We start from the raw sequence: 22,097 nt of genomic DNA on the forward strand, positions 1-22,097 counted from the left end.
GCTTCCTCTGTTGCTTCATAGCAGTTGATAACAAGACCATAGAATTAGTGTCTTCTTGTCCTTTTCTGCTATTTCTAGGATTAAATCTATCCAGATTTCCGCATCAGAGTTTCTCCTGTACAATAGTAAAGTTTGAAATATAGTCATCATTTTCCTTAAAACTAGGGAATAGTCAGAGAGTGGAAGGTTTTGTTCCTGAGATTTGACATATATAAATGTTAATCCCAATGAGAAGTAATTAATTTATTTTTAATTTCTGAGTTAAAATAAAAAAACTATACTAATGGTGTTACAGTTAAGGAGGATTTTATGTATTTATGAGTAGGAAGCAAATTAATTTTACTTAAAATTTTTGACATCCTACTATGTGCCAAATATATTGTGTAATTTTCTAACAGGCTATAACATAACAGTAATTTGACAGGCAGAACATTTATCCATCAGGAAATAATATTGTTGGAAGGAGTCTTTGAGACGGTCTAGGTATAGGAAAACTTGTCTTTGTCTTGAACTTGATAAAATCATATATTACAACTATCAACCAGTGAACATTTTTAGAAAGCAATTTGTCAATTTTATCAAGGCCATGTGGTCCTTTATATTCAACTTAAGAAGTAAGTATTTATAGTCAGAAAGGTGTTCATATAAAGCATTCTTTATTAACAGTAAAAAATTAGAGGCAACTTAAATTCCATTTCGTGGAAGATGATTTTAGTAAATCATGATATATAATTAAGACACAAACTGAAGTGAAATGAGCAAGGTGAAATATTGTATTGTAACACTACCTTTAAAATGAGTAAACTTACAGAAAATTGAAAATAAGTGGAAAAGAGAAAAATAAAAAGCAAACAGGTTGATAAAGCGAAGCATAGCTTTACTTTAAAAGTACAATTATTAAAGAGCGATTTGTTGAAAACAGATTACAGAATATTTTAAGATAAAGCAAAAGTTGCTTCCCCCTCCAGGTTCCTATTGAACTCTGAGATTCTTAAAGACCCCATCTGGCTGGCCACAGAACGCTGACTTCCCAGGGAGGAGCCAGAGCTCTGCATCAGTTGGCAAGCTTTAAAATGGACAGGATATTCCCATGCAGTCATTCAATGGATTACAATCTGCTGCTGGCTCTGATGCCTTCAGGCAAAGAGTTAGAAAATGTCTGTACTTCTTAAAGTGCTTTATTTGTCAGTGGCAGTACAGCCAACGGGGCAGAGTTTCAGAGGGATATGCATTTGTAGTCAGGTTGCAGAAATTGTTTGGTGAAAAGGAGACTGTCAAAACCAGCATCTCCTCCAAGTTAATAAAAATTCACAGTGGGCAATCCTATCTAAAGAATCTCTCTTTGTGATCTAGAGTTACTACAAATTTAGCTTCAGTTTTGCAGGGCTCCAGCACAAACTAATTTTCAGGTACTGTGAGTCACTGTACAGTAGAAAGCTAAAGAAAATATAAAGCAAATTGAAGTTAATTTTCAAGAGAAAAATATCAAATCATGATGTCAATTTACTTTGTTCTTAACTACTAGGTAAATCTGTGGAGTCATATTTTATTTAATGATAATGTATCATATTTCAAGATAAAATGAATATCAATTCTCCAGTATCCAACCATGCAAATCTCTGTAAAGAGGGCTAGTCTCAATATAGGAGAAAACTTTAATTGATTTGACATTGATTAATCCAAACACGCATACTCTTTTTGCTTACTTTTCTGAATAAAATTACCATATATTTCTTTATTCTGCATTCTTTTCCATATTCATGGCATTCACTGGACATGGAATAGTTATATCCTCTCCCTCCTTAGAAACATTTTTGTCTCTCCTACCCCCTTTTCTCCCAGCTCATAAATGCGTGTGCATATTTCTCCATCCTTGATCACATTTCAGATGCAAGTGCATTTGAGTGACTTGAGAATTCTATTCTAGCACTACAGGCTTTCCAAAAATAGAGGGTCAGATTGGCCCAGGAAAGAAATGACTCCTTTAACTGTCTCATGTTACAAATAGAAAATACAAACCAAATAAAATTAGCTTACTCTTCTCACTTAAGCAAAACAGGAGAGAGAGCAAATGCAGCTGAAGTTTATCATCCGATTCTTTCTATTAACCACAAAATCCTCATCTGTGTACTGTATCCCTCCCTATCATTTTCTCTCTCCCTCAAGGGTTCTCATAAGAAAAAATTTCTTTTAATTCCCTTGATTTGCTGGGTACAAATGTGTTTTTATAATGTGGCAATTAAAGACTTTTTAAAAAAGATCTATATCCTAGACTTGGGCTCTATCTTAGGCTTTGGGGAAACTGCCACTCTTCTTTTTTCTCCAAAATGTGGTTATTTATGGTACTCTTCTGTCATTATACTCCTTAGGCTACCTCTGTTGAGTTTGTGTGGGAGCGGGGAAGGTGATATATTTAAATTACACTCCTATACCTTGGGTAGGAAAGAGCAATTTGTCTCTCAGCTCTCACTTCACTGCTCTCCAATGTGGTTGCTGTAAAACTTGATTGCCTTCTTTCCCATTTCCTGAGGGGGATTGGAAAAATCCTTTTTAACAAGAGATGTTGATCTGAATATGCAGAGTATTTTAATTGAGCAGTTTTTGCCACCCTACTCTTGTAAAAATATTTAATGTCACAGCTGCTAAGAAAAGGATATTTAAACCTAGACATGATGTTCATAGCAATTGAACTGGATGCATTCAATCCAATAACCAAATATACCATGCAATACATGATTTGGGGAAAGTATGTCTCCCAAAGGAAGAAAACGTTTCTCCAGGAAACTTTCTCAACAAGATGTCAGATTTGCACGTGTCTTTTTGATATGTGTCGATATTTTAAATCTCCCTTCACTTCAGGCTAATTGACAGTGATTCCTGCATTTATCACCCTATTTCAAAAAAAAACATAATTGTCCTAATTTTCATTTTCTCCTATATTCTCTTTTCTTTTTTAAAAAAAAAAGTTTTCTTTCCCTGGTGTTTATCTCATTAACACAATGTTGAATTATTTCCATCTGGCAAGCTGGGGAAATTGCCTAGTATTATGGAGACCAAGCCAAAAACTAACATGATAAATTATTTATTACTTCTGGCCCTCTGGTTCATTTACCATGGTGGGGGTTGTAGAGATAGTTAGTCATTGCTTATTTGCGATCTTTTTATTTAAAGGGAAAGTAAATACTGATATTTCTGAATAGAGGAGAAATACTGATATGCAACCAAATAAACTAGGAATACCTGTGTTGAGGTCCAAACTTTGAAGTCAGTTACGGTGGATGGAGATATCCATTGTACATCGTGCAAAGATATCCATTGCATATAAAGGATGAACATTTTATAACTGATCATTATTACTGATAGGCAAATTTGTGGCAATACTGCTCCTAAAAGAGAGATCTCCAATAAACCGGTAATAAGCTGGAAGCATATCACCACTTACCAGTACTATCCATAATCTGTCAGGTTTAGACTGGGAGAAAAAGTATAATGGTAGAAGCAAAGAAGAGTGAAAAAATGAATGAAGTACAATTAAGAAGGAACAATATGACTAAGAAGTAGTTTTCTCAGATTTTGGTGACATTTAGCCTGATGTGACAATTAGCCTGAGTGAAGGATAAGAATGTCAAAATCTCCAAAGCACACTAAATAGTGATGAATAGGTCCTTTAATGCTTTGTAATGATTACTACAAAGGAAGTAAATGGCATATCTACACATACAGTAATAAAATATATTTGTGCCTTAAGTATGCATACCATGTAACATATACTGTAGTACATATAAAAGAGTGAAACAATTAACTTTTCTGTGTTGCTGCTAACAGAGGGATATTTTGATGGTGCTAAATGAGAAGTGTGTCATGGCATTCTTCTCATTATTCTCTATGAAAAAAAGAAAAAGAGTTTGAAATGAGCAAGGAAGATGATTAGATGTCTTTTGTAGCACATCTACAAATTGGTTTATCTTTACCTATCAGTCTTCATGTCACTCTGTAACTATAAATTGTAGAAAACTGATAGTACTACAGATTATGCTTGTCCATAGGAATGCAAATAAATTTATTTCTAGTTGAGGTGAAATTGATTATTCCCTGTAGATACTTAACAGCTGCCCCCATTTGTATGTTCATTTTAGCGTTTGTGATTGATTGTGTATGTGCTTGAATTTGTCTTTGTACTGCATGAATAAACCCTGATAAGTACTACTTTTTATAAAAATCTATCTCAGCAGGACATATATATCTAGGTGTGCTTCATATTGCATCAGCACTTAGGGTATATTTAAAAAAAAATAGAAGTAAAGGGTCAGATTAAGATGTCTGGATAGAAGGACGCAGAGCTCATCTCCTCCCACATATATATCAAAAATAAATCTATATGATTCTCACAGAATACCTACTGAACTCTGACAGAAGTTCTCATACATTCAAAGCTATAAGAAAGATCTCCATGTAACCAGACAGGACAACAAAAATAAATAAAGAATTGGGATGGGACTGGCACTCCTTGGAGGGAGCTGTGAAAAGGGAAAGGTTCTTTCACCCTAGGAAGTGCCTTCACCAGTGGAGAGATCAGCCCAGACAGAAAGGGAGTTCCTGAAACTTACAGGAGAGTGCAGCTGCTGGTTTGTGGCAGGCAGAACAGAGAGAGACCAGCACAGAGGATCCTTGTCATCTCTCCACACTCCCCAGCCCAAGATGCACACCTGTTGGTGCATGACAGCTGAGTGCTAAAACTGGGGCTTCGAGGAAAGACCCAGAGAGAAGACTGGGGTTGGCTCCTCAGAGACAGCCTGAAGGGACTGGAGTGTGGTACAGGCCACAACTGGGAGTGTGTGCAATGGCTTAATTTCCCTATATATTGTTAATGCATGCTAAGATGGGGGAGTGGGATCCTACCATAGAAGCCTCTTTCTCAGCATGTTCACAGAGGCATGGCTGCACCATAGAAACTCCATTGTAACACACATCCAAGAGGGGAGGGGCAGGGACTTGCCCTAGCAGCCTCCTTCTCAGCAAGCCTGCAGCTGGTGTGACTCTGACTCTAAGAGCCCTGGGAGCAGGCAAACACTGGTGAGGTCCCCCCAGGTGGAGGTGGAAGTGAAATCTGAGCCTTGTCCCAGGCAGCTTTGGAAGATTTACCCAGCTAATGCCTTTGTAAGCTCAGCATCTGTGAGACATCAGAGATAATTACTGTGTGTGGCTAGGGCAGGTCTGGTGTTAACAGCAGGCACATGCAGGCAGAAGCAAGGCTGGGGTATATGCTGATACCTTAGCTCCCATGGTGGTCCAGGTGCACGACTGCATCTGACTACACTGGGTGCTGGTGACTAACTTTAATGAATTTGCCCTTGTGACTTTGTGAGGACAGCTCCTGAGGGATCTTCAGACAGCCTACATTTCCAAGGCTGAGGTGGGGCTGAATGCAGCACCAACAACAGTGTACTTTGTGAGCCTGCACAATGGGTGACAGACAACACCAAAGAGTGCACATCTCAGTAGACAACTCCTGCAGAGGAATACTTCAGCAGCTCCTCTTCCAGTGGAAGGGCTCCAAACTCACACTGCAGCTCAGAAATGGATCTGGGGGCTCTACTACAACTGGAAAGCACACAAAGCACAACCACAGAGCAAAGAGGAGGCCCTGCTCAGCATCCAGCACAGACTCTGGTCACCACAATCACACCCCCTTTAAGGGGATAGTAGCCTGCACACATGGAGGAAAGATGTGGCAGACACCATACTAAAACATTCCTTGCAATAAAAATATTGGATGCACACAGTCTACACAGGAATACTCCCACATAAAACTAGCTCTTCAAGACCACAGTGGATAACTGTTACTCCTAAATTCATAATCAGAGAAATCTAGGTAAAATGAAGAAGCAGAGGAACTACTCCCAATTAAAAGAACAAGAGAAATTTCCTGAAAGAACAATTAAACTGACAACTCTAGTCTATGAGAACTTGGGTTAAAAAAGGGGATAATAAAAATACTGAAGGAATTAAGAAAGGCTATTGATAGAAATGCAGATCACTGTAACAAGGAACTAGAAACTATAAAGAAGAACAAGGGAAATTAGAAAACTTACTTTCCAAGATGATAGCTGAGCTAAAGGCAATAAATAACAAACAGAATGATGCAGAAGAATGAATAAGTGATCTGGAAGACAGAATTAGCAAAATTGTTCAATTAGAACAGCAGACAGAAAGATTAAAAAAATAAAAGCAATATAAGATTTTTGTGGGTACTATAAAGCATGCCAATCTATCCATAATAGGGGTCCCAGAAGAAGAAAGAGAAAATGGAATCAAAAACATATTTAAAGAAATTTGACTGAAATCTTCCCAAACCTAATGAAGGAAACAGATATCCAGAAACAGGAAGCCAAGATGGTGCCAAACAAAATAAACACAAATAGAACTACACCAAGACACATTACAATTAAAAAGGCTATTAAAGATGAGATTATAAGGGCAGCAAGAGAAAAAGAGTTACTTACAAGGGAACAGCCATAAAGCTATAAGGTGTTTTCTCTACAAAAATGTGCAGCGCAGAGGGAATATCAAGATATATTCAGAGTCATGAAAGGGGAAAACTTGCAATGTAAGATGCTCTACCCAGCAAGATTATCATTTAGAACAGGAGAGATAAAGAATTTCTCAGACAAGCAAAAACCAAAAGAATACAGCAACTCTAAACCTATCCTTAAATAAACATTGAAAAGTCTTCTCTAAATAGAATAGAAGCAAAAATCTATAGAAAAGAGAAAGTCATAATTGAAAATATGGTGTTAAATACAATGAATAGCAAAACAATAAACATGAAGATGAAAAAGGGGACATCAAAATCATAAAATGTGGAGGAGGGGAGTAAGAAAACCTTGGAAATGTTTTTAGAATGTGTTTGAACTTCTATGATGATCAGTCTAAAGCAATTAGATATATTAATGGGTTAACATACTTGAAAAACAGGATAACCACAAGTCAAAAACATACAATGCAGTCACAAAAACCAAAAAACAGAGAACTCAAGCATAATACAAAATAAAATTGATCAAATTACAAAAGGAAAAACAAAAAGAAAAAGAAAGAAACAAAGAAGAAATACAAAATCAACTCAAAAACAAGGTTCAAAAGGGCAATAAATACAAATCTATTAATAATTACCTTAAATTTCAATGGTCTAAGTGCTTCAGTCAAAAAATGTGAACTGGCAGATTGGATATAAAACAAGAGACTTCAATGTGCTGCCTACAAGAGACCCACTTTAGGGTGCAGGACTCACAAAGATTGAGAATGAGGGGATGGAAAAAGATATTTCACATAATGGAAATGAGAAAAGGAGGTAGCAATACTCACATCAGACAAAATGGACTTTTACACAACGGCCATAATGAAAGATAAAGAAGGACATTGCATAATGATAAAATGATCAATACAAGAAGAGAATATTACACTCATTGACATATATGTACCCAATAGAGGAGCACCCAAAAACATAAAACAAATATTAACAGACATAAAGGAAGACATTGATGAGAATATAGCAATAGTATTCTCCACTAACATCAACGGATAGATCTTCCAGATAGAAAATCAGTAAGGTGACAAAGATCCTAATCTCACAATAGAACAGTTAGACTTAATTGATATTTTCAGGACATTACATCCCCCCCAAAATAGAATATACATTATTTTCAGGTGCACATGGAACAGGAGACAGAATGACCATCATTAAGAAGTCCACAAATAGTAAATCCTGGAAAAGAGTGTGGAGGAAAGGGAACTCTCCTACACTGTCAGTGAGAATGTAATTTGGTGCAGCCACTATGGAAAATAGTATAGGGATTCCATAAAAAACTAAAAATAGATTTATCATATGATCCAGCATTCCCACCCTTGGGTATATACCTGGAAAAGACAAAAACTCTAATTCGAAAAGATACATGCATGCCAATGTTCATAGCAGCACTATTTACAATGGCCAAGACATGGAAGCAAACTAAATGTGCATTGACAGAAAAATGGATAAAGAGGCAGTGTGTGTGTATATATATATGTGTGTATATATATATATAGTGGAATACTACTCAGCCATGAAAAAGAATGAATGCCATTTGCAGCAATATGTATGGACCTAGTGATTATCATACTAAGTGAAGTAAGTCATACAATACGAATATATATCGCTTATATATGGAATCTAAAAAAATGATATGAATGGACTTATTTACAAGTCAGGAAGAGACTTATACACATAGAAAACAAACATATGGTTACTAAATGCAAAAAAAGGGGAGAGATAAATTGAGAGTTTTGAATTAGCAGATACAAGCTACTATATATAAAATAAATAAACAAGGTCCTGATATAGCATGGGGAAGTACACTCAATATCTTGTAATAACCTATAATAAAAATTCTGATAAAAGAATATATATATGTATACCTGAATCAATATGCTATACACCAAAAATTAACACAACCATTGTATATCAACTATACTTCAATAAAAAATGAAAAAACTAAAAATAAAGATGGGAGTAAAATGATTGAATACTGCATAATTATAATATTACTCTGATATTTCTGTGCTTTTAGCTATCAACTCTATAAAAAATTTTTCATTGCAATTATTATATCTTATTATACATCTTCAAAATTTCAATTCATATTCTAATTTTGTTAGTTCTATCCTATCCGATGGCTAATGGATTATCTTCAGACTTATGTTATGAACCAGCAATACCAATGTCATTTGGACCCCAAGTTCAATGTTTTTTCTATTCCACAAGGATATATATAACAGGAACTGGGAATCACTGGGAGTCACCTTAATGGCTGCCTACCATATCATATTCATAAATAACCATATTTAAAGCACTGCTATTCTTGAATAACAATCACTGTATTTTCAACTTTAGCTTACTGTAGAATTGGGCAAGATATATTTTATCAAGTTAGTGACAAGTTACCAACTATGCAAGTTTGTTCTCATGAGATAAGCTTAGACATATGACCTAGTCCTTGATTACAGACTGAGGTAACATAATTTATGATTAAAACAGAAACAAAAATAAACTTTATATAATAAAAGGAAAAAAAATGAAATTTGTTATTCTTGAGCTTACATTTACAAGAGAAAAAATGTCTTCTCTAAGTGGAGTTGAAAAATGTCTAGTTTATTAAATACTGAATTTAATTGGATGAAGAATACACTGTTTATTATCCTAGAGAAGTGCTTGTGAGGAAGTTCTGCTAATATAATTGTTACTAACAAGTCTGAACACAAGAAAGTGTTCACTTCTAGCTGAAAGTCTCATGAATTATCCATGGGAAAGTAGGGATGATGGGCAAAGAGGGTGGGGGACTACAGAATCTTGGCATCTTTTCTGGCATTCAATTAAAAAAAGAAGAAAGTTCTGTCTAGCCTGTGAAAGAACATATGTGCACTTAAATATTATTTAGAAAATTATACTTGCCCCCATTGTTAAGATTATGTGCTTTGGAATAGTATGCTATGATTCAAGTAGAAATTCTATTTCAAACGAGCTCAGTGATTTTGGCCTAATTACCTTATTGACTTGCAATTCAACTTCCTAAGGTATAAAAATGGTATAGTAACAGTGTCTGACTCACATTTTAGTGTGCAAATTAAATGTAATAAGAATAGATGTGAAATCCTTTGAATGTATTCAGCACATAAGTGCTCAGAAATATAACATTTTATTGTCTATCAATAGAACTTTAGCAACAAGAACCTACTATAACAAGCACAGGAAACTATATTCAATATCTCGCAACAAGGTATAATGGAAAATAATCTGAAAAAAAAATATATATATGTGTATATAACTGCATCACTGCTGTACACCTGAAACTAATGTTGAGAATCAACTACACTTTGAATAAAAAATAAAATTAAAACAAAAATACAACTTTAGTTGTATCAAGTGTTCATGATTTCAATGAAATTATCTTATTATGTGTGTTGACATAGTTACTTCTCAGATTATTACCTCCATTACTACTTAGCCATAAAATATGTAATAAACACAGAATAAACAATAATAAATGTGCTAGGGGTTGGACAGACTATATTGCTAATATGTGTGATAGTGACAGCTAATGTTCACTTCTCATTTCCTATGGGTTATGATATTCTTTTTGTATTCCTTCTTATAATTTTACCAGCATAGAAACATATAAGGAAATAATATAATTGTCCCACTCTACAGATCTGGAAACATCTCTAGACTATCAGAACAGAGTTTTTTCCTTCAGCCACAGGGACCTAGAAGCCTTTGCCAAAAAGAAATTACATTCACATTGTGTAAGATTTATGATTTGTTAATAACTGTCATTTGCCATTTAATTTGAGTGTATCTGCTTATATTTAGAAAAGTAGTTTGTATATCTGTGTGTCACATAATTTATTTCAGAGTCAGTCTTTCACCTAATTCTTTCTGTTGACATATTTCATTAATAGAAATCTTTCGCATGTCCTTAAAAAGAAACATTTGTTTGTTCTGGAAGTAATTTTTAGTCATTACACTGTGCCTAGAATAAGGAGGCCAAATTGTAGGGCAAAAGCACCTAGACACAAAATACACAGAAATACTTCTTGGAAAGGAAATTCTTTGTTACCATCATAGATTTACTTATTGGACATTTTTGTTAATCTCTCTTTTCTAATGGACTATAAATCACTGCATTATGATAGCATGTAAATAAAACTTACTACCCTCCAGCTGTGACAAACATTAGAAAAGCGTTCCCATCAGAATGATTAAGTATACTTGTCTGCAAATACATGAGCTTATCTCTTTCCCAGTGGTGTGTGCTGTCCTATGCCATGTCCCTAATTGGGAACGTGGATTATCTCAGTTCTTGGACCCAATTCAACAGAAGCAAAGTGTGTTTTCATAGAATCCTTTTGTAATCTCTGCCTCATTTTCCACAGTCCTGCGAGTCTTACCTCTAATTTACCCAGACACCAGTTTTCCATCCCATTCTTTGGTAACTATCAAATCCAAGCTCCTGCTATTCAGGTCTTATTCCTGGAGAATAGTATAATCTTTGAAATTGAATTAATATTTACTATTTTCTATCTTCTTATTCTTCATCTCAGTAGATCAAACATACACTGGAATTTTACTACCTTTCTTCCTTGGGCCTGAGTATTTTTCTTGTCTACTATCTAGCCCAGAATCCATACTACCCTCTACTTCCCCCAACGTTGGTCAACAGGAGCCATGTCTTATTCTTCACTTCAATCTACTGGCCATGATTGGGGAAGTCTGCTTACTTCCTAATAAAATAATATTTTCCCCTGGATTGGACCTAGCCCTCACGACCTCCAAAAAATATTTTACCGTCTGTCTTATTCCTTAATATTAAATGACACCAAGTGTGCCTTGTGTGGCTAAATATGTCAATTAAAACCACTTCCAGGATTAGTATTGACATAGTTCCTCTCTTTCCCCGCTGGGCCAGAATTAATGCCCTTCTGGAGCTAACTGTGGAAGCCAATTCTATGAACCTCTGTCCAGAATTAGCCTATGTCAGATGGTGCAACCACAATAAACACCTTCTAATTTATATTTTAGGTTAATTTGTATTTACACATATCTAATTTACTAGAAGATAGCTTGCTCTATACTCTTCATTTTTAGGATTTATTTCCAAAACTTCAGAACATGAAAATGTGTCTTGTAAATTATTATTACAAGGTTTTTTTGTTTTCTGCTGTCATGAAAGTGATGATATAAACCTTTTTCATGGAGAGGAAGAAATAAAAATGGGCAAATTGTGTTTCTGATTTTTATCTAATTGACATCACTCTTGGCAAACATTTGAACAAAGATGGCAAAGAATAAGGAAATTTCAACATGAAATTTTGGTACAACTAATTGAATTCTTATCTTGAAATTGATTTTATTTTGGAAAAGCAATTGGAAGATGATGCTCAAGAATATCTGTAACAAAATCTTGCAGATTTATACCACGCATGCTTACTTTAACAATGGAAGTGCCCTTTATATTTCAAATGCATTATCAACCAGCCTTAACTTTTACAATGACTCTCCAACAAGCTATGCAATTTGGTGCATTTGGGGCTTGTGCAAAAAACTAAGTTACTCTCAAGTTTTCAGGATTCTTTCTTTCATAGATTCTGGAGGGCTTTTAGAATCTCTGATTCCCCAGAAGTTGCTAGGTCCTCATTCATGTGTCTTACATATTTGCCCAAGTCAGTTTGTACATGACTATATAATAAAAAGGGTTGTAGTAGGGAACAGATTGCATACTGACACTCAATAATTTAAAAGAATTTAGTAAAGCAACCACTTTTAATGAAGTGGATAAGATTTAGGGAAACTAAAATGGTACAGTACAATGCCCTAGCACTAGCATTAGTGAGTTACCTTTTCCATCCTGAGGCTTAAAGGAACCATGAACCATTACTAAATCCATTAGACAGTAGCAATATAGAATAGACCACAGCAGTAACTTCGCAACAACTCAGCAGAAAGGACACTGGGAGAGTAAATGCATGGACTTCAGTTGCTTTCTGCCCTCCCATCTCTAGCTAGTGACTCTCATTGACATAGTCCACAAAGTTAGCCTCCCAGGAAAAGAGTTGGAAGGAGAGAGTGGGACATGAATCTCTAGGGGCAAAGAGACTATATCCACAATGTGTGTTTGAACATAAAGTGCTTCTCTAAGTATGTTCTTTTTAAGACTGTTCTGTAAAAAGAAGTTTTAGATTCACAGCAAAATTGAGAGGAAAGTACACAGATTTTCCATATACCCCTGGCCCCCACACATATAGCCTTCTACTTATCAACAGCCCCCACCAGAGTGGTACATTTGTTACAACTGATGAGACTATATCAATACATTACAATCACTGAAAGTCCCTAGCTTACCTCAAGGTGTTGCACACCCTCTGGGTCTGGACAAATATATAATGGTGTGTATATATAATTATAGTCTCAAACAGAATATTTTCACTGAGTAAATATAATTTAACTTGTGCTGCTTGTGATTTGTCGGTCTGCCTCAACCACACAAGAAAATCCTCAAAAATAAAGACTGAAACTTATATGTATCCTCAGGGCTTTGTATTATGTCCAGCATGTATAAAATAATATTTGTTGATGAATAAATGAATATACATTTGCTTTTTGTTTTTGAAAGTAATATGAATAGTGGGATTCAAAATCAATGCAAGGACTTTTTCATATTTCTATCCCTTCTCTCATTTAAGGTGTTCAGGTAAATATTATCTTCCAGGTGATAAAAATCAATCACATTTCCTAAATTTATGGGAGAGACTTTTTGAGCAAAATTACATTATTTCAAACAATGCTTTAATGAGACAATTGACTGATTCAGCATGCAAGATACTTGGTTGTTAAGTTACATTCATATAATATTGAAAATAGTACTTTTTAGACCATTGACTTAAAGATACTATCTTTGATAATGATCTTTCCACTCTTTTTGCCTGAATATCAAAAAGCCCTTTGTATATGTTACTTTTGGGGGCATTACTAAGATAATTCCTAGTTTGCTATAATTACAATGTACTATACAATGTACATAAGTACAATGTAGTAAAATAACAATTTAATACTTATTGATTGTGACTTTCTGTCTGCAATTATATATTCAATACATTCACACTTCCTGTGAATTATAAGAGGCTGAGACTTTTATTAAAAGTATATTTGATTCAGTTGTTCTATAAAAAGTCTCTATTTTTTTCTTAAAAATATGTAAAATGTCAGCTGAAATTTGACATTAAAATTTAAAACAAGAGAAAAAAAAAACATGAAGGAAATCTGTTGTTCATTAGCAGTTTGACTTTTCTGTTTGGAAAACAAACAAACAAAATCACCAACACCAACAAAAAAATGTCATGAGGTTCCCTGCCCCTAGACACTAAAAACTCATTGCTGAAAATTTTCTAATTGTATTATCTTAATATACTATTTTTTCTAATTGTATGATCTTGGTACACTACTTATCCTCTGAGCATCAGATTTTTCATCTGTAAATTAGGACATTGCTAGCACCCAGAAATGACAAACTATAAGACTAAAATAGATAGCAAAATTCTTCCTGCTTAGTAGACCTACAAAGTTATTTGATTATTTCCAAAACATTTTAATAGAGGTTTCTTGAACTGTGAGTTTTTACATAAGGAGTTGTGGGAAAACAAACGTTTACCAGCTATGTATGAGCTCTGAGATGTGTTTCCGCTTTCTTTTTCAGGTGACTCTTTCTCTAGTCTTGGTTACCTGTATGCATATTCTGATTAGTACTTGGTTAAAGATTTGAACAGGCAGATATCCAAAGCTCTCTTGTGTTACTTTCTCTTCTCTGGTACTCCTCCATGAAAACTATAGCTGTCTTTATTTCCCCAGACTCTCAGCAAACTTTTCCCAACAGATTAAGGACAGCAGGCTCCTCCTGGTTTCCCCCATTTTAAACTATGACTTGTAAACTCTATCTAGGCAGAAGTTTGGGACAAGGAGTTGACTTTACTTTGTCTGCTTATGCTACCTCAGAAATCACAGTCTTGTGCTGCCTGATGTTCAATGTCTGAAAAACATTGTCATATGTATTGTGTCTTATTACTTTAGCTATTTCAGACAATCGTGTAAATCTGTTTTTTTTTTTTGCTCCATCTTGGATTGAAGAGAAAGTCCCCAGATACAAGATAGAAGACTCTTATGTCACTTGGATTCCAGAGTGACTTTGCAGAGCATGGTCTCCCTGACAATTTCCCACTAACTTGTTCTGGATAATGTTCTGTGAGCAAGAAATGAAACTGCTCTGTTCTGCCAATAAAATGATGAGTTTATTTTTGGCAACATAAATTACTCTGTTCTGTTTAATGTTCATACTTTGGGGCAAATAGTATTAGTTTCAGATACATTTTGCCTGATCTATTTTTTTATTATATAGTCTTTATCGGTTTTTTTCCTATTCTTTTTCTTTTCTTTTTTTTTGTTCTTTTAATTTTCAAAGCCCAGCTTAAGGACTTCCTGCTCCCTAAAGACTATTAACTAATTTTCTTCTATAAACTACTGTTATTAGTCATAACACTCACTTATCATTCCACAAGTATTTGTTGATTACCCACTAAATACCAAGCACAATGTCAGGAACTGGAAATGCTGCAGGTAACAAGACTTGCTGCTCTTATGCAGGGACAGATAAACATGCACATAAAATAAAAACTTTCGGAATTCATAGGAGAAATTAGAAAACTAAAACAAAGGGAATGCAGTTTAAACTGGTAGATAGTGCTGAGAGCTACTTTATATTGGGTCATTAAGAAAGTCCTCTCTCAGGCAGTGACATTCCAGCTGAGAATGGAATGCTCAGAGGCAAAAATCCCCAATGAAGGAGTAAGATTTGTTCATGTTGGTGGGGAAAGAAAAGGAAGAAGACCACTGGGAGCTTTCTCTTTACTCAGTCAGGTGTCAGTCAGGAAAACAGAAGTTATTCTCATTAGTTTAAAAATTACAAGTTAATGTTGACATTTGGTTAACTATGTGGTAGACGGCTAAACAGACAAAAAAGTAATTGCTGTGTTAACACAGAGATAGTTACTGTAGAAATAAATTTCTATTCTGAGGACTGTGGGAACCAAGAGATCATCTCTGATCCCTTTGTGTAAAATAATCTATTCCCACATAGCTCTCTATACTCTTGCCCTTCTTTAATATTCTTTATAGTGTTTATTATTATTTAAATTTTCATTACTTACCTGCTAAATTTTATAAGATGAATATTCCCCAGTGGAATATGACACTCTGAATCAGGGGCGTTTTCACTACTGTAACCCCAGCAGCTACAGCAATTACCAACACATAGGACACATTCAAGACAATTTTTTAAATTAGTTTATTCAAGTAGATGTTCTTTTCATTTTTTTGATACAGATTTTTAGCTAGTGACAGAGCTAGAATAAAATCTAAGTTCTCCTCATTTCCTTGTGTTATATTCCATAGGCAGATTATTACAGTTTTAATTATACATGTATGATTATTCTCTTTGTGATGTTTATGAAATCTATAAGCAAAAAGAACCTGTCTGTTCTGTCCACTGTTGTATCCTCCTTGGTTTTCACAGTTCCTGAAACATGGTATAAGCTTAATAAATATTTATTGAATACATGAATGAATAACTTAAATAATTTATACATTGAAATGATACTTCACAATTTATAAGGAAACAAGAGAGCTGAATAGGAATGAGTTTCTTAAGCCATTCTCTACAGGTGGCCCTGCTTCTCTAAAGTTAGCTGTGAATATACTGCCCTCTCGTGATCTACTTCAGACTGTGAAGGAAAATACTGCAATGTGAGTGAAAATGCTGCAAGCTCTATCAGTAAACAAAGAAGGCTGAAACCAAGTCATCAGCGGCTGCCACCACCCCCTCACTGGGGACAGGCCTGAAGCACAGCCTCTGCAGCCACTCACAATGGTGCACCCTGAGGGGACTCAGAATAAGAAAGGACAGGATACTGGCCCTAGATAGCTAGGTGCTTGTCAAAGGAATGAATTCAGTGAGCCCAAATGTTTGCTTCCTCCCATACATAGAAAAGCACTAAATTCTTTAACTTGAGATGCCTGGTTTTCTTTAGGTAACAAGCAATCTTTTATTGTTCCAACTACTATTGCTCCAACTACCTGGTCTTTGTTGTAAAGCTCCTATATATCCTAGCTCCTCTGCTACCTCTTCAGAGCAGTCCCTCAGAGCCATCTGAGAGGCTGTCATTCTGGCTTGAGTCCTCCCGCCAAATAAAACATAACTCTTAACTTTTAGGCTGTGCATTTATTTCAGTCGACAAGACTAAATTAGAAAAGACATACTCTCTTCATTCCAATATTATGTAAATTTGGTTCTAAAGGGATCTATACTCAAAGATAACTGCATAACCGAAATTTACCAATAGGGGCTTTTTAGACTTGTGATGAAGTTCCCTTTGCAATTTACCAGGTAATAAGTCTGTACATGATAGAAGAATTACAATTAAATCTCTTGTGTATATCTTTCAGCCTGCATGATTATTAAAATGCTTTCAGGATTAAAAATAAAAGGACCTTGACCACAGAGTTTCAGTGTTAAAGATGATCAGAATAATATCAATCCCTAGGCACCTGGCTATCAGCACAAATCTCCACTTGTTTGAAATATCTTTGCTTGCTTTTCACACCAACACCAGTCTAACTGGGAACAATCAAATAATCAATTTCACAAAGGTGACTTTTTGAAGAACACGGATATATATGAGTCCTGGGAGTGAAGGTGGAGATGTGGAGGGAAAAAAAAATCTTAAGGCTTTTGTGCACTCTGAGTGATATACTCTTTACCCAGGGGGACAGCAGTGTTTTAGCTCTATTCCTTCATTTCTCTATTTAGTAATGTGACCTGCATTAATGGTGGTCTCAGAAGAGAAAGATGAGAGAAAATAATGGTAGAAGGAGACAATTTAGGAATAAGAAAATTTGCATTTGTGTAACACCTTTTCCCCTAAGTAACCAAGCACTTGCCTAACACAAATTATCCTCTTGAAAAAGATCTTTTTGTCTTTGACATCACTGGTGTCTTCTGAATTTCTCTCTCCCCAACAGAATGACCTACCCCTTCAAGCATTCAGCTGCGTGCAAATTCTTTCTCTCCTCCCCTCTTCCTTTATCACAAATCTAGCCTAGGACAAATAAGATAATTACAGAAATTCTGAGTATGAAGGGATACTTAAGGGTCTGTTGGTCCAAAAGTTTACCTGTGGCTAGAATTCCTTTTAATTTCTATGTAGGAATAAAGGCAAAAATTCTATAAAAGAGTTTTAATATCTGTGTAATCATTAAATATGAAGAGTCCTGAGTTTTAACCCACACATTCTGGCAATAGGGAATGCATAGTTTCTGAGGCTGGTTTCAGGAATGCATTTTTACCAAGCATTCTAAATAATAGATATTCCTCAATGCTTTCCATTCTATTTATTAGTTGTTTTTATATTATTAAAGTTATAACAAAAAGTCAGGAAATAATTAACAGTAACTATTAGTTTACATAATATTCAAATTGAACATGTCATTTTTTGCCCTATGAGTCAAATTTTAAACAAAATACTACAGACACATTTAAAACCTTATGACCAATTTATGATGTCCTTGCTCTCCCTAGAGAAAGCTAGTACCCTAAAGTCCTTGTACATTTTATATTTAAATATATCTTTGTAAACATTTTATTTGATCATAACATCATACATAAAATTTAAGAAATCACAAGTATAGACCATGATGAATTTCACAAAGTGATCTTTTTTTTTCATTCATGGATCATGCTTTTGTTGTTTTATCTAAGTCATTGCTGAATTCATTACCTAGATTCACTCCTATGTTACATCCTAGGAATTGTTTAGTTTAGTATTTTACAATTATATCTATGACTCATTTTGAATTAATTCTTGTAAAAAGTGTCAGGTCTATATATAGATTTACTTTATTTTGTTTCATTTTACATGTAGATATCTAGTTGTCCCAGCATCATTTGTTGAAAGACTATTCTTTCTAATTGCATTTGCTCCTGTGTCAAAGACCAATTGAGTTTATTTGAGTGGATATATTTCTGGGTTCTCCATCCTGTTTATTTGGTCTGTTTGTCCTTTTTTTCACCAATCTTACATTGTCTTGATTACTGTAGCTTTAGGTCATGTAGTGTCAGCTTTTTACTTTATTATTCTTTTTGATACATTGCTGGCAATTCTGAATCTTTTGGCTTCCTATATAAATTTTAGAATCACACAGTGACTTGCTGGGCTTTTGACTGGGATTATAATGATCTATAGATCAAGTTGGAGAGAACTGATATCTTAACAATATTGAGTCTTCCTAGCCATGATCATATAATATCTCTCATTTTATTTAAATATTTGATTTCTTTCATCAGATCACCTACAAATTGTAAACTTTTTTTTTTCTTAGAAGGATCATTGGTATATCTAAAAATCTTTCCATTACAGCTGGAAGTGGATTATTTTCCTAAACAATAAAGTCTCTAATATTTGAGATTCACTGTAATGTATAAATGAATTTGGATTTAATATAAAGAACCACATTTTAGGGATGGAAATTATTTTAAGTCAATTGTAGAACATAAAATCAAATACTCTGGAGTTTCAAGACATGGGCTCAAACTCTTGATCTAGTATTTCCTATAAATCTTGGGCCAGTTTTTTGATGTCTGTGAGCATCAGTTTCTTAATCTATGCCCTGAAGATATAAACATTACCAATTCAATATTGTTTGATGAGGATTAAATGGCATAGTACAATTAAATTGTTTAATGAATGATAATTGGTACTCAAAATATGATTTTTACACATTGTATTTTGCCATTGACTAGGGATTTAAATAAATCAAGCATTTTGGTAAATACAATGTTGTGTAATTGATTGTGTATTTTGATGAAGCAAGCATAAATAAGCAAATGAGAAAATATGTTTTAAGCAGCACACTTTTGTCCAAGAGACCTACTATTGTGCTAGGAATGCAGAATTTTTTCTGCCCAGTCACTAAGATGAGCCCTGAAGTGATGGCAAAGGGACTCCACAAATATAACAACCAGACATTTACTCATTTTAAAAATCCCACTACTAAAATTTCACATATCCTACATCAAACTGTCCTTCATCATTCTTCAAAACCATATTCTGGTGTCTGAAAACTTGGATAATATGCCACCTTTTAAAGCCATCACCAGGTTAAAAAACTTATAACAATCCATGACTCTCCACATGTACCACAGTTTACAATGCTGGTGTATACATTTAGAATTAGAAATATCACTGAATACCATCTGCTTTGGCATTTCCGCTGCTTTAACTTGAACAACCATTGCATTTACCTATTAGTTTTTTAACAACCCTAGCTCATTTCTACTTGCATTAGAAGGTATTCTTTTCACTGTTGCAAAATAGAGTTTTAATAGTATATAAAATATTTAATTTATACAAATTTATGTAAACATATGTATCATGTTGATTGATTTGCATATGTTGAACCATCCTTGTATTCCTGGGATGAAACCAACTTGATTATGGTGTATGATTTTTTTTTATGTGCTGTTGGATTCCTTTTGCTAGTATTTTGTTGAGGATTTTTGCATCTATGTTCATCAGTAACATTGGCCTGTAATTTTCTTTTTTGGCAGTGTCTTTGTCGGGTTTTAGTATCAGGGTGATTGTGGCTTCATTGAATGAGTTTGGGAGTATTCTCTCCTTTTCAATCTTTTCGAAGAGTTTGAGAAGGACTTGTAGGATCTCTTCTTTGTATGTTTGATAGAATTCACCATTGAAGCCATCTGGTCCTGGACTTTTGTTTGCAGGGAGGATTTTTATTGCTAATTCTATTTCATTTCTAGTGATTGGTCTGTTCAAATTATCTATTTCTTCTTGTTTCAGTTTTGGTGGACTGTATGTTTCTAGAAAGTTGCCCATTTTTTCTAGGCTGTCTAATTTATTGCCATATAATTGTTAATAGTATTCTCTTATGATTTTTTGTATTTCTGTGGTGTTGGTTGTAATCTCTCCATTTTCATTTCATATTTTGTTTATTTGTGTGCTCTCTCTTTTATTCTTGGTGGACCTGGACAGAGGTTTGTCCATTTTGTTTACTGTTTCATAAAACCAGGTCTTTGATTTTTTTTTCTATTTTTTAAAAAAATCTCTGTATTATTTATTTCCTCCCTGATCTTTATTATTTCTTTCCTTCTACTGACTAAGGGTTTTGTTCTTCTATTTCTAATTCTTTTAGGTGATAGGTTAGATTGTTATTTGAGATTGTTCTTCTTTTTTGAGGAAGGCCTGTATTACTATGAACTTCTCTCTTAGGACTGCCTGTGCTGCGTCCTGTAGATTTTGCATGGTTGTGTTTTCATTGTCATTTCTCTCAAAATATTTTTCAATTTCTTCTTTGATTTCTTTTTTTTCTTTTTTTTTTTTTTTTTTTTAGTGGCAGGTTGTTCAGTCTCCACGATGCCATTTTTTTCTTCTGCTTTTAATATATCTTGCCACTCCCTTCTGGCCAGCAGTGTTTGTGTAGAGAAATCAGCTGAAAGTCTTATGGGGTTCCCTTGTAATTAAGTCTTTGTTTTTCTCTTGCTGCTTTTAGAATCTTTTCTTTGTCTTTAAATTTGACCATCTTAATTACACTATGTATTGGTGTAAGTCTGTTTAGGTTCTTCTTGTTTGGGACCCTCTGTGCCTCCTATACTTTGATATCTGTTTCCTTCTTTAGGTTTGGAACATTTTCAATCATGATTTTTTCAAATACCTTTTCAATTCCCTTTTCTCTTTCTTCTCCTTCTGGGACCCCTATTATGTGTAGGTTGGCATGCTTCATATTATTCCATAGGTCCCTTATATTGCTTTCATTTGGTTTTACTTGTTTCTCTGTCTGCTGTTCTGATTGGGTGACTTCTGTTAATTTGTTCCTCTGCATTATCTAGGCTGTTTCTGACTGCCTTTAGCTTGGCTCTTATCTCAGCAATTGTGTTTTCTGTTTTTCATTGGTTCCTCTTTATAGTATAAATTTCCTTTTGAAAGCATTCTTCATCTCTAGTGCTAGTCTTTTTTAATTCCTTTATTACACTGACCATTCCCTTTTTTAAGTCATGATCTAGTAGACTATCAAGGTCTATATCATTGATCATTTTTTCAGGGGATTACTCTTATTCTTTTAGTTGGGAGTAGTTCTTCTGCTCCTTCATTTTACTTATATTTCTCTGGCTGTGTGGATCTAGGAGTATCAGTTATCTACTGTGGTCTTGAAGGGTTATTTTATTTTTTGCTTGTTTTTGTTTAAAGTGGGAGTGTTCCTGTGTAGACTGTGTGCATCCGATAGTTTTGTTGCAAGGGCTGCTCTTAATATTGTTGGTTGCCATGTCGTTCTTCCATGAGTGCTGGCTGTTATCTCTTTGATTGTGTTGTGGTTGGTGTCATGGTGATCAGAGCCTGCCCTGATTGTTGTTGTTGATCCCAGTCTCCTTTTTTGTTCCGTACTTGTCACA

The sequence above is a fragment of the Camelus dromedarius genome, chromosome 16, assembly GCF_036321535.1.
Source record: "Camelus dromedarius isolate mCamDro1 chromosome 16, mCamDro1.pat, whole genome shotgun sequence".
In the NCBI taxonomy this organism is placed as follows: domain Eukaryota; kingdom Metazoa; phylum Chordata; class Mammalia; order Artiodactyla; family Camelidae; genus Camelus; species Camelus dromedarius.